Here is a 14,903-nt window from a genome sequence, read left to right as displayed (position 1 = left end):
AAGAAAAGGGTGGCAGCCTTAAAATCCTTACACTGCGCAACCGGATTTGAGCCCCTACTAATCTCTAGTAATCTCTCGTGTTCCAGTAAGCGACCATTAACACATCTGCCAGTTTGACCCACATACACTAATATAACGGAATTCTGTATATCACACCCACTTTACAAGGAACATAAGCATACTCATGCCACACCCATCCAAATTTACTGTCAGTGAAAGAAAAGGGTGGTAGCTTTTACACCCCTTACACTGCGCAACCAGATTTGAGCCCCTACTAATCTCTAGTATTCTCTCGTGTTCCCGTAACCGTCCATTAACACATCTGCTAGTTTGACCCACATACACTAATATAACGGATTCTGTATATCACAAACACTTTGCAAGCAACATAAGCATATTCATGCTACACCCATCCAAATTTACTCTCAGTGAAAGAAAAGGGTGGCAGCGTATACACCCCTTACAATGCGTAATCTAGTTTAATCACCTAGCAACCTCTAGTGATCTCTCGTGTTCCCGTAATCGACCATTAACACATCTGCCTGCTTGACCCACATGCACCTATATCACGGAAATCTGTATATCAGACCCACTTTGCAAGGAACACAAGCATACTCATGCTGCACCCATCCAAATTTACTGTGAGTGAAAGAAAAGGGTGGCAGCCTTTACATCCCTTACACTGCGCAACCAGATTTGAGCCCCTACTAATCTCTAGTGAAGTCTCGTGTTCCAGTAACCGACCATTAACACATTTGCCAGTTTGACCCACATACACTAATATAACGGTATTCTGTATATCACACCCACTTTACAAGGAACATAAGCATACTCATGCTGCACCCATCCAAATTTACTGCCAGTGAAAGAAAAGGGTGGCAGCCTTTACACCCCTTACACTGCGCAACCAGACTTGAGCCCCTACTAATCTCTAGTGAAGTCTCGTGTACCAGTAACCGACCATTAACACATCTGCCAGTTTGACCCACATGCACTAATATTACAGAATTCTGTATATCACACCCACTTTACAAGGAACATAAGCATACTCATGCAGTACCCATCCAAATTTACTGCCAGTGAAAGAAAAGGGTGGCAGCCTTTACACCCCTTACACTGCGCAACCAGATTTGAGCCCCTACTAATCTCTAGTAATCTCTCGCGTTCCCGTAACCGATCATTTACACATCTGCCAAATTGACCCACATACACTAATATAATGGAATTCTGTATATCACACCCACTTTACAAGGAACATAAGCACACTCATGCCACACCCATCCAAATTTACTGTCAGTGAAAGAAAAGGGCTGCAGCCTTTACACCCCTTACACTGCGCAACCAGATTTGAGCCCCTACTAATCTCTAGTAATCTCACGTGTTCCCGTAACCGACCATTAACACATCTGCCAAATTTACCCACATACACTAATATAATGGAATTCTGTATATCACACCCCCTTTACAAGGAACATAAGCATACTCATGCCACACCCATCCGAATTTACTGCCAGTGAAAGAAAAGGGTGGCAGCCTTTACACCCCTTACACTGCGCAACCAGATATTAGCCCCTACTAATCTCTAGTAATCTCTCGTGTTCCCGTAACCGACCATTAACACATCTGCCAAATTGACCCACATACACTAATATAATAAAATTCTGTATATCACACCCACTTTACAAGGAACATAAGCATACTCATGCCACACCCATCCAAATTTACTGTCAGTGAAAGAAAAGGGTGGCAGCCTTTACACCCCTTACACTGCGCAACCAGATTTGAGCCCCTACTAATCTCTAGTAATCTCTCGTGTTCCCGTAACCGACCATTAACACATCTGCCAAATCGACCCACATACACTAATATAATGAAATTCTGTATATCGCACCCACTTTACAAGGAACATAAGCATACTCATGCTGCACCAATCCAAATTTACTGTCAGTGAAAGAAAAGGGTGGCAGCCTTAAAATCCTTACACTGCGCAACCAGATTTGAGCCCCCACTAATCTCTAGTAATCTCTCGTGTTTCAGTAAGCGGCAATTAACACATCTGCCAGTTTGACCCACATACACTAATATAATGGAATTCTGTATATCGCTCCCACTTTACAAGGAACATAAGCATACTCATGCCACACCCATCCAAATTTACTGTCAGTGAAAGAAAAGGGTGGCAGCCTTAAAACCCTTACATTGCGCAACCAGATTTGAGCCCCTACTAATCTCTTGTAATCTCTAGTGTTCCCGTAACCGACCATTAACACATCTGCCAGTTTACCCACATACACTAATATAACGGAATTCTGTACATCACACCCACTTTACAAGGAACATAAGCATACTCATGCAGCACCCATCCAAATTTACTGCCAGTGAAAGAAAAGGGTGGCAGCCTTTACACCCCTTACACTGCGCAACAAGATTTGAGCCCATACTAATCTCTAGTGAAGTCTCGTGTACCAGTAACCGACCATTAACACATCTGCCAGTTTGACCCACATGCACTAATATAACGGAATTCTGTATATCACACCCACTTTACAAGGTACATAAGCATACTCATGCAGCACCCATCCAAATTTACTGCCAGTGAAAGAAAAGGGTGGCAGCCTTTACACCCCTTACACTGCGCAACCAGATTTGAGCCCCTACTAATCTCTAGTGAAGTCTCGTGTTCCCGTAACCGACCATTAACACATCTGCCAGTTTGACTCACATACACTAATGTAACGGAGTTCTGTATATCACAAACACTTTACAAGCAACATAAGCATATTCATGCCACACCCATCCAAATTTACTCTCAGTGAAAGAAAAGGGTGGCAGCATTTACACCCCTTACACTGCGCAACCAGATTTGAGCCCTTACTAATCTCTAGTGAAGTCTCGTGTTCCAGTAACCGACCATTAACACATCTGCCAGTTTGACACACATAGACTAATATCACGGAATTCTGTATATTACATCCACTTTACAAGGAACGTAACCATACTCATGCTGCACCCATCCAAATTTACTGCCAGTGAAAGAAAAGTTTGGCAGCCTTTAAAGGCCTTACAATGCGTAATCAAGTTTAATCACCTAGCCACCACTAGTGATCTCTCGTGTTCCCGTAACCGACCATTAACACATCTGCCAAATTGACCCACATACACTAATATAATAAAATTCTGTATATCACACCCACTTTACAAGGAACATAAGCATACTCATGCCACACCCATCCAAATTTGCTGTCAGTGAAAGAAAAGGGTGGCAGCCTTTACACCCCTTACACTGCGCAACCATATTTGAGCCCCTACTAATCTCTAGTGAAGTCTTGTGTACCAGTATGCGACCATTAACACATCTGCCAGTTTGACCCACATGCACTAATATAACGGAATTCTGTATATCACACCCACTTTACAAGGAACATAAGCATACTCATGCCACACCCATCCAAATTTACTGTCAGTGAAAGAAAAGGGTGGCAGCCTTTACACCCTTTACACTGCGCAACCAGATTTGAGCCCCCACTAATCTCTAGTAATCTCTCGTGTTCCCGTAACCGACCATTAACACATCTGCCAAATTGACCCACATACACTAATATAATGGAATTCTGTATATCACACCCACTTTACAAGGAACATAAGCATACTCATGCCACACCCATCCAAATTTACTGTCAGTGAAAGAAAAGGGTGGCATCATATACCCCTTACGCTGTGCAACCAGATTTGAGCCCCTACTAATCTCTAGTAATCTCTCGTGTTCCCGTAACCGACCATTAACACATCTGCCAGTTTGACCCACATGCACTAATATAACGGAATTCTGTATATCACACCCACTTTACAAGGAACATAAGCATACTCATGCAGCACCCATCCAAATTTACTGCCAGTGAAAGAAAAGGGTGGCAGCCTTTACACCCCTTACACTGCGCAACCAGATTTGAGCCCCTACTAATCTCTAGTGAAGTCTCGTGTACCAGTAACCGACCATTAACACATCTGCCAAATTTACCCATATACACTAATATAATGAAATTCTGTATATCACACCCACTTTACAAGGAACATAAGCACACTCATGCCACACCCATCCAAATTTACTGTCAGTGAAAGAAAAGGGTGGCAGCTTTACACCCCTTACACTGCGCAACCAGATTTGAGCCCCTACTGATCTCTAGTAATCTCTCGTGTTCCCGTAACCGACCATTAACACATCTGCCAAATTTACCCATATACACTAATATAATGGAATTCTGTATATCACACCCACTTTACAAGGAACATAAGCATACTCATGCCACACCCATCCAAATTTACTGCCAGTGAAAGAAAAGGGTGGCAGCCTTTACACCCCTTACACTGCGCAACCAGATTTGAGCCCCTACTAATCTCTAGTAATCTCTCGTGTTCCCGTAACCGACCATTAACACATTTGCCAAATTGACCCACATACACTAATATAATAAAATTCTGTATATCACACCACTTTACAAGGAACATAAGCATACTCATGCCACACCCATCCAAATTTACTGCCAGTGAAAGAAAAGGGTGGCAGCCTTTACGCCCCTTACACTGCGCAACCAGATTTGAGCCCCTACTAATCTCTAGTGAAGTCTCGTGTACCAGTAACCGACCATTAACACATCTGCCAGTTTGACCCACATGCACTAATATAACGGAATTCTGTATATCACACCCACTTTACAAGGAACATAAGCATACTCATGCAGCACCCAACCAAATTTTCTGACAGTGAAAGAAAAGGGTGGCAGCCTTTACACCCCTTACACTGCGCAACCAGATTTGAGCCCCTACTAATCTCTAGTAATCTATCGTGTTCCCGTAACCGACCATTAACACTTCTGCCAGTTTGACTCACATACACTAATGTAACTAAATGCTGTATATCACAAACATTTTACAAGCAACATAAGCATATTCATGCTGCACCCATCCAAATTTACTCTCAGTGAAAGAAAAGGGTGGCAGCATTTACACCCCTTACAATGCGTAATCAAGTTTAATCACCTAGCAACCTCTAGTGAAGTCTCGTGTTCCCGTAACCGACCATTAACACATCTGCCAGTTTGACCCACATGCACTAATATAACGGAATTTTGTATATCACACCCACTTTACAAGGAACATAAGCATACTCATGCTGTACCCATCCAAATTTACTGTCAGTAAAAGAGAAGGGTGGCAGCCTTTACACCCCTTACACTGCGCAACCAGATTTCAGCCCCTACTAATCTCTAGTGAAGTCGCGTGTACCAGTAACCGACCATTAACACATCTGCCAATTTGACCCACATGCACTAATATAACGGAATTCTGTATATCACACCCACTTTACAAGGAACATAAGCATACTCATGCTGCACCAATCCAAATTTACTGTCAGTGAAAGAAAAGGGTGGCAGCCTTTACACCCCTTACACTGCGCAACCAGATTTGAGCCCCTACTAATCTCTAGTAATCTCTCCTGTTCCCGTAACCGACCATTAACACATCATCCAGTTTGACCCACATGCACTAATATAACGGAATTCTGTATATCACACCCAATTTACAAGGAACATAAGCATACTCATGCCACACCCATCCAAATTTGCTGTCAGTGAAAGAAAAGGGTGGCAGCCTTTACACCCCTTACACTGCGCAACCAGATTTGAGCCCCTACTAATCTCTAGTAATCTCTCCTGTTCCCGTAACCGACCATTAACACATCATCCAGTTTGACCCACATGCACTAATATAACAGAATTCTGTATATCACACCCAATTTACAAGGAACATAAGCATACTCATGCAGCACCCATCCAAATTTACTGCCAGTGAAAGAAAAGGGTGGCAGCCTTTACACCCCTTACACTGCGCAACCAGATCTGAGCCTCTACTAATCTCTAGTAATCTCTCGTGTTCCCGTAACCGACCATTAACACATCTGCCAAATTGAACCACATACACTAATATAATAGAATTCTGTATATCACACCCACTTTACGAGGAGCATAAGCATACTCATGCTGCACCAATCCAAATTTACTGTCAGTGAAAGAAAAGGGTGGCAGCCTTAAAATCCTTACACTGCGCAACCGGATTTGAGCCCCTACTAATCTCTAGTAATCTCTCGTGTTCCAGTAAGCGACCATTAACACATCTGCCAGTTTGACCCACATACACTAATATAACGGAATTCTGTATATCACACCCACTTTACAAGGAACATAAGCATACTCATGCCACACCCATCCATATTTACTGTCAGTGAAAGAAAACGGTGGTAGCTTTTACACCCCTTACACTGCGCAACCAGATTTGAGCCCCTACTAACCTCTAGTGATCTCTCGTGTTCCCGTAATCGACCATTAACACATCTGCCAGCTTGACCCACATGCACCTATATCACGGAAATCTGTATATCAGACCCACTTTGCAAGGAACACAAGCATACTCATGCTGCACCCATCCAAATTTACTGTGAGTGAAAGAAAAGGGTGGCAGCCTTTACATCCCTTACACTGCGCAACCAGATTTGAGCCCCTACTAATCTCTAGTGAAGTCTCGTGTTCCAGTAACCGACCATTAACACATCTGCCAGTTTGACCCACATACACTTATATAACGGTATTCTGTATATCACACCCACTTTACAAGGAACATAAGCATACTCATGCTGCACCCATCCAAATTTACTGCCAGTGAAAGAAAAGGGTGGCAGCCTTTACATCCCTTACACTGCGCAACCAGATTTGAGCCCCTACTAATCACTAGTAATCTCTCGTGTTCCCGTAACCGACCATTAACACATCTGCAAAATTGGCCCACATACACTAATATAATGGAATTCTGTATATCACACCCACTTTACAAGAAACATAAGCATACTCTTGCTGCGCCAATCCAAATTTACTGTCAATGAAAGTAAATGGTGGCAGCCATGAAACATTTACACTGCGCTACCAGATTTGAGCCGTTACTAATCTCTAGTAATCTCACCTGTTCCAGTAACCGACCATTAACACATCTGCCAGTTTTACCCACATACACTAATATAACTGAATTCTGTATATCACACCCACTTTACAAGGAACATAAGCATACTCATGCTGCACTCATCCAAATTTACTGCCAGTGAAAGAAAAGGGTGGCAGCCTTTACACCCCTTACACTGCGCAACCAGATTTGAGCCCCTACTAATCTCTAGTGAAGTCTCGTGTACCAGTAACCGACCATTAACACATCTGCCAGTTTGACCCACATGCACTAATATAACGGAATTCTGTATATCACACCCACTTTACAAGGAACATAAGCATACTCATGCAGCACCCATCGAAATTTACTGCCAGTGAAAGAAAAGGGTGGCACCCTTTACACCCCTTACACTGCGCAACCAGATTTGAGCCCCTACTAATCTCTAGTAATCTCTCGTGTTCCCGTAACCGACCATTAACACATCTGCCAAATTTACCCACATACACTAATATAATGGAATTCTGTATATCACACCCACTTTACAAGGAACATAAGCATACTCATGCCACACCCATCCAAATTTACTGCCAGTGAAAGAAAAGGGTGGCAGCCTTTACACCCCTTACACTGCGCAACCAGATTTGAGCCCCTACTAATCTCTTGTAATCTCTCGTGTTCCCGTAACCGACCATTAACACATCTGCCAAATTGACCCACATACACTAATATAATGGAATTCTGTATATCACACCCACTTTACAAGGAACATAAGCATACTCATGCCACACCCATCCAAATTTACTGTCAGTGAAAGAAAAGGGTGGCAGCCTTTACACCCCTTACACTGCGCAACCAGATTTGAGCCCCTACTAATCTCTAGTAATCTCTCGTGTTCCCGTAACCGACCATTAACACATCTGCCAAATTGACCCACATACACTAATATGACGGAATTCTGTATATCACACCCACTTTACAAGGAACATAAGCATACTCATGCCACACCCATCCAAATTTACTGTCAGTGAAAGAAAAGGGTGGCATCATTTACACCCCTTACGCTGTGCAACCAGATTTGAGCCCCTACTAATCTCTAGTAATCTCTCGTGTTCCCGTAACCGACCATTAACACATCTGCCAGTTTGACCCACATGCACTAATATAACGGAATTCTGTATATCACACCCACTTTACAAGGAACATAAGCATACTCATGCAGCACCCATCCAAATTTACTGCCAGTGAAAGAAAAGGGTGGCAGCCTTTACACCCCTTACACTGCGCAACCAGATTTGAGCCCCTACTAATCCTTAGTGAAGTCTCGTGTACCAGTAACCGACCATTAACACATCTGCCAGTTTGACCCACATGCACTAATATAACGGAATTCTGTATATCACACCCACTTTACAAGGAACATAAGGATACTCATGCAGCACCCATTAAAATTTACTGCCAGTGAAAGAAAAGGGTGGCAGCCTTTACACCCCTTACACTGCGCAACCAGATTTGAGCCCCTACTAATCTCTAGTGAAGTCTCGTGTACCAGTAACCGACCATTAACACATCTGCCAAATTTACCCATATACACTAATATAATGAAATTCTGTATATCACACCCACTTTACAAGGAACATAAGCACACTCATGCCACACCTGTCCAAATTTACTGTCAGTGAAAGAAAAGGGTGGCAGCTTTACACCCCTTACACTGCGCAACCAGATTTGAGCCCCTACTTTTCTCTAGTAATCTCTCGTGTTCCCGTAACCGACCATTAACACATCTGCCAAATTTACCCATATACACTAATATAATGGAATTCTGTATATCACACCCACTTTACAAGGAACATAAGCATACTCATGCCACACCCATCCAAATTTACTGCCAGTGAAAGAAAAGGGTGGCAGCCTTTACACCCCTTACACTGCGCAACCAGATTTGAGCCCCTACTAATCTCTAGTAATCTCTCGTGTTCCCGTAACCGACCATTAACACATCTGCCAGTTTGACTCACATACACTAATGTAACGGAATTCTGTATATCACAAACACTTTACAAGCAACATAAGCATATTCATGCTGCACCCATCCAAATTTACTCTCAGTGAAAGAAAAGGGTGGCAGCATTTACACCCCTTACAATGCGTAATAAAGTTTAATCACCTAGCAACCTCTAGTGAAGTCTCGTGTTCCGTAACCGACCATTAACACATCTGCCGGTTTGACCCACATGCAGTAATATAACGGAATTCTGTATATCACACCCACATTACAAGGAACATAAGCATACTCATGCTGTACCCATCCAAATTTACTGTCAGTGAAAGAAAAGGGTGGCAGCCTTTACACCCCTTACATTGCGCTAAAAGATTTGAGCCCCTACTAATCTCTTGTGAAGTCTCGTGTACCAGTAACCGACCATTAACACATCTGCCAGTTTGACCCACATGCACTAATATAACGGAATTCTGTATGTCACACCCACTTTACCAGGAACATAAGCATACTCATGCTGTACCCTTCCAAATTTACTGTCAGTGAAAGAAAAGGGTGGCAGCCTTTACACCCCTTACACTGCGCAACCAGATTTGAGCCCCTACTAATCTCTTGTAATCTCTCGTGTTCCCGTAACCGACCATTAACACATCTGCCAAATTGACCCACATACACTAATATAATGAAATTCTGTATATCACACCCACTTTACAAGGAACATAAGCATACTCATGCCACACCCATCCAAATTTACTGTCAGTGAAAGAAAAGGGTGGCAGCCTTTACACCCCTTACACTGCGCAACCAGATTTGAGCCCCTACTAATCTCTAGTAATCTCTCGTGTTCCCGTAACCGACCATTAACACATCTGCCAAATTGACCCACATACACTAATATGATGGAATTCTGTATATCACACCCACTTTACAAGGAACATAAGCATACTCATGCCACACCCATCCAAATTTACTGTCAGTGAAAGAAAAGGGTGGCATCATTTACACCCCTTACGCTGTGCAACCAGATTTGAGCCCCTACTAATCTCTAGTAATCTCTCGTGTTCCCGTAACCGACCATTAACACATCTGTCAGTTTGACCCACATGCACTAATATAACGGAATTCTGTATATCACACCCACTTTACAAGGAACATAAGCATACTCATGCAGCACCCATCCAAATTTACTGCCAGTGAAAGAAAAGGGTGGCAGCCTTTACACCCCTTACACTGCGCAACCAGATTTGAGCCCCTACTAATCCCTAGTGAAGTCTCGTGTACCAGTAACCGACCATTAACACATCTGCCAGTTTGACCCACATGCACTAATATAACGGAATTCTGTATATCACACCCACTTTACAAGGAACATAAGGATACTCATGCTGTACCCATCCAAATTTACTGTCAGTGAAAGAAAAGGGTGGCAGCCTTTACACCCCTTACACTGCGCAACCAGATTTGAGCCCCTACTAATCCCTAGTGAAGTCTCGTGTACCAGTAACCGACCATTAACACATCTGCCAGTTTGACCCACATGCACTAATATAACGGAATTCTGTATATCACACCCACTTTACAAGGAACATAAGGATACTCATGCTGTACCCATCCAAATTTACTGTCAGTGAAAGAAAAGGGTGGCAGCCTTTACACCCCTTACACTGCGCAACCAGATTTGAGCCCCTACTAATCTCTTGTAATCTCTCGTGTTCCCGTAACCGACCATTAACACATCTGCCAAATTGACCCACATACACTAATATAATGAAATTCTGTATATCACACCCACTTTACAAGGAACATAAGCATACTCATGCCACACCCATCCAAATTTACTGTCAGTGAAAGAAAAGGGTGGCAGCCTTTACACCCCTTACACTGCGCAACCAGATTTGAGCCCCTACTAATCTCTAGTAATCTCTCGTGTTCCCGTAACCGACCATTAACACATCTGCCAAATTGACCCACATACACTAATATGATGGAATTCTGTATATCACACCCACTTTACAAGGAACATAAGCATACTCATGCCACACCCATCCAAATTTACTGTCAGTGAAAGAAAAGGGTGGCATCATTTACACCCCTTACGCTGTGCAACCAGATTTGAGCCCCTACTAATCTCTAGTAATCTCTCGTGTTCCCGTAACCGACCATTAACACATCTGCCAGTTTGACCCACATGCACTCATATAACGGAATTCTGTATATCACACCCACTTTACAAGGAACATAAGCATACTCATGCCACACCCATCCAAATTTACTGCCAGTGAAAGAAAAGGGTGGCAGCCTTTACACCCCTTACACTGCGCAACCAGATTTGAGCCCCTACTAATCTCTTGTAATCTCTCGTGTTCCCGTAACCGGCCATTAACACATCTGCCAAATTGACCCACATACACTAATATAATGGAATTCTGTATATCACACCCACTTTACAAGGAACATAAGCATACTCATGCTGCACCCATCCAAATTTACTGCCAGTGAAAGAAAAGGGTGGCAGCCTTTACATCCCTTTCACTGCGCAACCAGATTTGAGCCCCTACTAATCACTAGTAATCTCTCGTGTTCCCGTAACCGACCATTAACACATCTGCAAAATTGACCCACATACACTAATATAATGGAATTCTGTATATCACACCCACTTTACAAGAAACATAAGCATACTCTTGCTGCGCCAATCCAAATTTACTGGCAATGAAAGTAAATGGTGGCAGCCATGAAACATTTACACTGCGCCACCAGATTTGAGCCCTTACTAATCTCTAGTAATCTCTCCTGTTCCAGTAACCGACCATTAACACATCTGCCAGTTTTACCCACATACACTAATATAACTGAATTCTGTATATCACACCCACTTTACAAGGAACATAAGCATACTCATGCTGCACTCATCCAAATTTACTGCCAGTGAAAGAAAAGGGTGGCAGCCTTTACACCCCTTACACTGCGCAACCAGATTTGAGCCCCTACTAATCTCTAGTGAAGTCTCGTGTACCAGTAACCGACCATTAACACATCTGCCAGTTTGACCCACATGCACTAATATAACAGAATTCTGTATATCACACCCACTTTACAAGGAACATAAGCATACTCATGCAGCACCCATCGAAATTTACTGCCAGTGAAAGAAAAGGGTGGCACCCTTTACACCCCTTACACTGCGCAACCAGATTTGAGCCCCTACTAATCTCTAGTAATCTCTCGTGTTCCCGTAACCGACCATTAACACATCTGCCAAATTTACCCACATACACTAATATAATGGAATTCTGTATATCACACCCACTTTACAAGGAACATAAGCATACTCATGCCACACCCATCCAAATTTTCTGCCAGTGAAAGAAAAGGGTGGCAGCCTTTACACCCCTTACACTGCGCAACCAGATTTGAGCCCCTACTAATCTCTTGTAATCTCTCGTGTTCCCGTAACCGACCATTAACACATCTGCCAAATTGACCCACATACACTAATATAATGGAATTCTGTATATCACACCCACTTTACAAGGAATATAAGCATACTCATGCCACACCCATCCAAATTTACTGTCAGTGAAAGAAAAGGGTGGCAGCCTTTACACCCCTTACACTGCGCAACCAGATTTGAGCCCCTACTAATCTCTAGTAATCTCTCGTGTTCCCGTAACCGACCATTAAAACATCTGCCAAATTGACCCACATACACTAATATGACGGAATTCTGTATATCACACCCACTTTACAAGGAACATAAGCATACTCATGCCACACCCATCCAAATTTACTGTCAGTGAAAGAAAAGGGTGGCATCATTTACACCCCTTACGCTGTGCAACCAGATTTGAGCCCCTACTAATCTCTAGTAATCTCTCGTGTTCCCGTAACCGACCATTAACACATCTGCCAGTTTGACCCACATGCACTAATATAACGGAATTCTGTATATCACACCCACTTTACAAGGAACATAAGCATACTCATGCAGCACCCATCCAAATTTACTGCCAGTGAAAGAAAAGGGTGGCAGCCTTTACACCCCTTACACTGCGCAACCAGATTTGAGCCCCTACTAATCCCTAGTGAAGTCTCGTGTACCAGTAACCGACCATTAACACATCTGCCAGTTTGACCCACATGCACTAATATAACGGAATTCTGTATATCACACCCACTTTACAAGGAACATAAGGATACTCATGCAGCACCCATTAAAATTTACTGCCAGTGAAAGAAAAGGGTGGCAGCCTTTACACCCCTTACACTGCGCAACCAGATTTGAGCCCCTACTAATCTCTAGTGAAGTCTCGTGTACCAGTAACCGACCATTAACACATCTGCCAAATTTACCCATATACACTAATATAATAAAATTCTGTATATCACACCCACTTTACAAGGAACATAAGCACACTCATGCCACACCTATCCAAATTTACTGTCAGTGAAAGAAAAGGGTGGCAGCTTTACACCCCTTACACTGCGCAACCAGATTTGAGCCCCTACTGATCTCTAGTAATCTCTCGTGTTCCCGTAACCGACCATTAACACATCTGCCAAATTTACCCATATACACTAATATAATGGAATTCTGTATATCACACCCACTTTACAAGGAACATAAGCATACTCATGCCACACCCATTCAAATTTACTGCCTGTGAAAGAAAAGGGTGGCAGCCTTTACACCCCTTACACTGCGCAACCAGATTTGAGCCCCTACTAATCTCTAGTAATCTCTCGTGTTCCCGTAACCGATCATTAACACATCTGCCAGTTAGACTCACATACACTAATGTAACGGAATTCTGTATATCACAAACACTTTACAAGCAACATAAGCATATTCATGCTGCACCCATCCAAATTTACTCTCAGTGAAAGAAAAGGGTGGCAGCATTTACACCCCTTACAATGCGTAATAAAGTTTAATCACCTAGCAACCTCTAGTGAAGTCTCGTGTTCCCGTAACCGACCATTAACACATCTGCCGGTTTGACCCACATGCAGTAATATAACGGAATTCTGTATATCACACCCACATTACAAGGAACATAAGCATACTCATGCTGTACCCATCCAAATTTACTGTCAGTGAAAGAAAAGGGTGGCAGCCTTTACACCCCTTACATTGCGCAAACAGATTTGAGCCCCTACTAATCTCTTGTGAAGTCTCGTGTACCAGTAACCGACCATTAACACATCTGCCAGTTTGACCCACATGCACTAATATAACGGAATTCTGTATGTCACACCCACTTTACCAGGAACATAAGCATACTCATGCTGTACCCATCCAAATTTACTCTCAGTGAAAGAAAAGGGTGGCAGCCTTTACACCCCTTACACTGCGCAACCAGATTTGAGCCCCTACTAATCTCTAGTGAAGTCTCGTGTGCCAGTAACCGACCATTAACACATCTGCCAGTTTGACCCACTTGCACTAATATAACGGAATTCTGTATATCACACCCACTTTACAAGGAACATAAGCATACTCATGCAGCACCCATCCAAATTTACTGCCAGTGAAAGAAAAGGGTGGCAGCCATTACACCCCTTACACTGCGCAACCAGATTTGAGCCCCTACTAATCTCTAGTGAAGTCTCGTGTACCAGTAACCGACCATTAACACATCTGCCAGTTTCACCCACATGCACTAATATAACGGAATTCTGTATATCACACCCACTTTACAAGGAACATAAGCATACTCATGCAGCACCCATTAAAATTTACTGCCAGTGAAAGAAAAGGGTGGCAGCCTTTAAACCCCTTACACTGCGCAACCAGATTTGAGCCCCTACTAATCTCTAGTGAAGTCTCGTGTACCAGTAACCGACCATTAACACATCTGCCAAATTTACCCATATACACTAATATAATGAAATTCTGTATATCACACCCACT

Source organism: Amblyomma americanum, chromosome 9, assembly GCF_052857255.1.
Source record: "Amblyomma americanum isolate KBUSLIRL-KWMA chromosome 9, ASM5285725v1, whole genome shotgun sequence".
Lineage (NCBI taxonomy): Eukaryota > Metazoa > Arthropoda > Arachnida > Ixodida > Ixodidae > Amblyomma > Amblyomma americanum.
Note: the sequence above shows the minus strand (reverse complement) of the source record.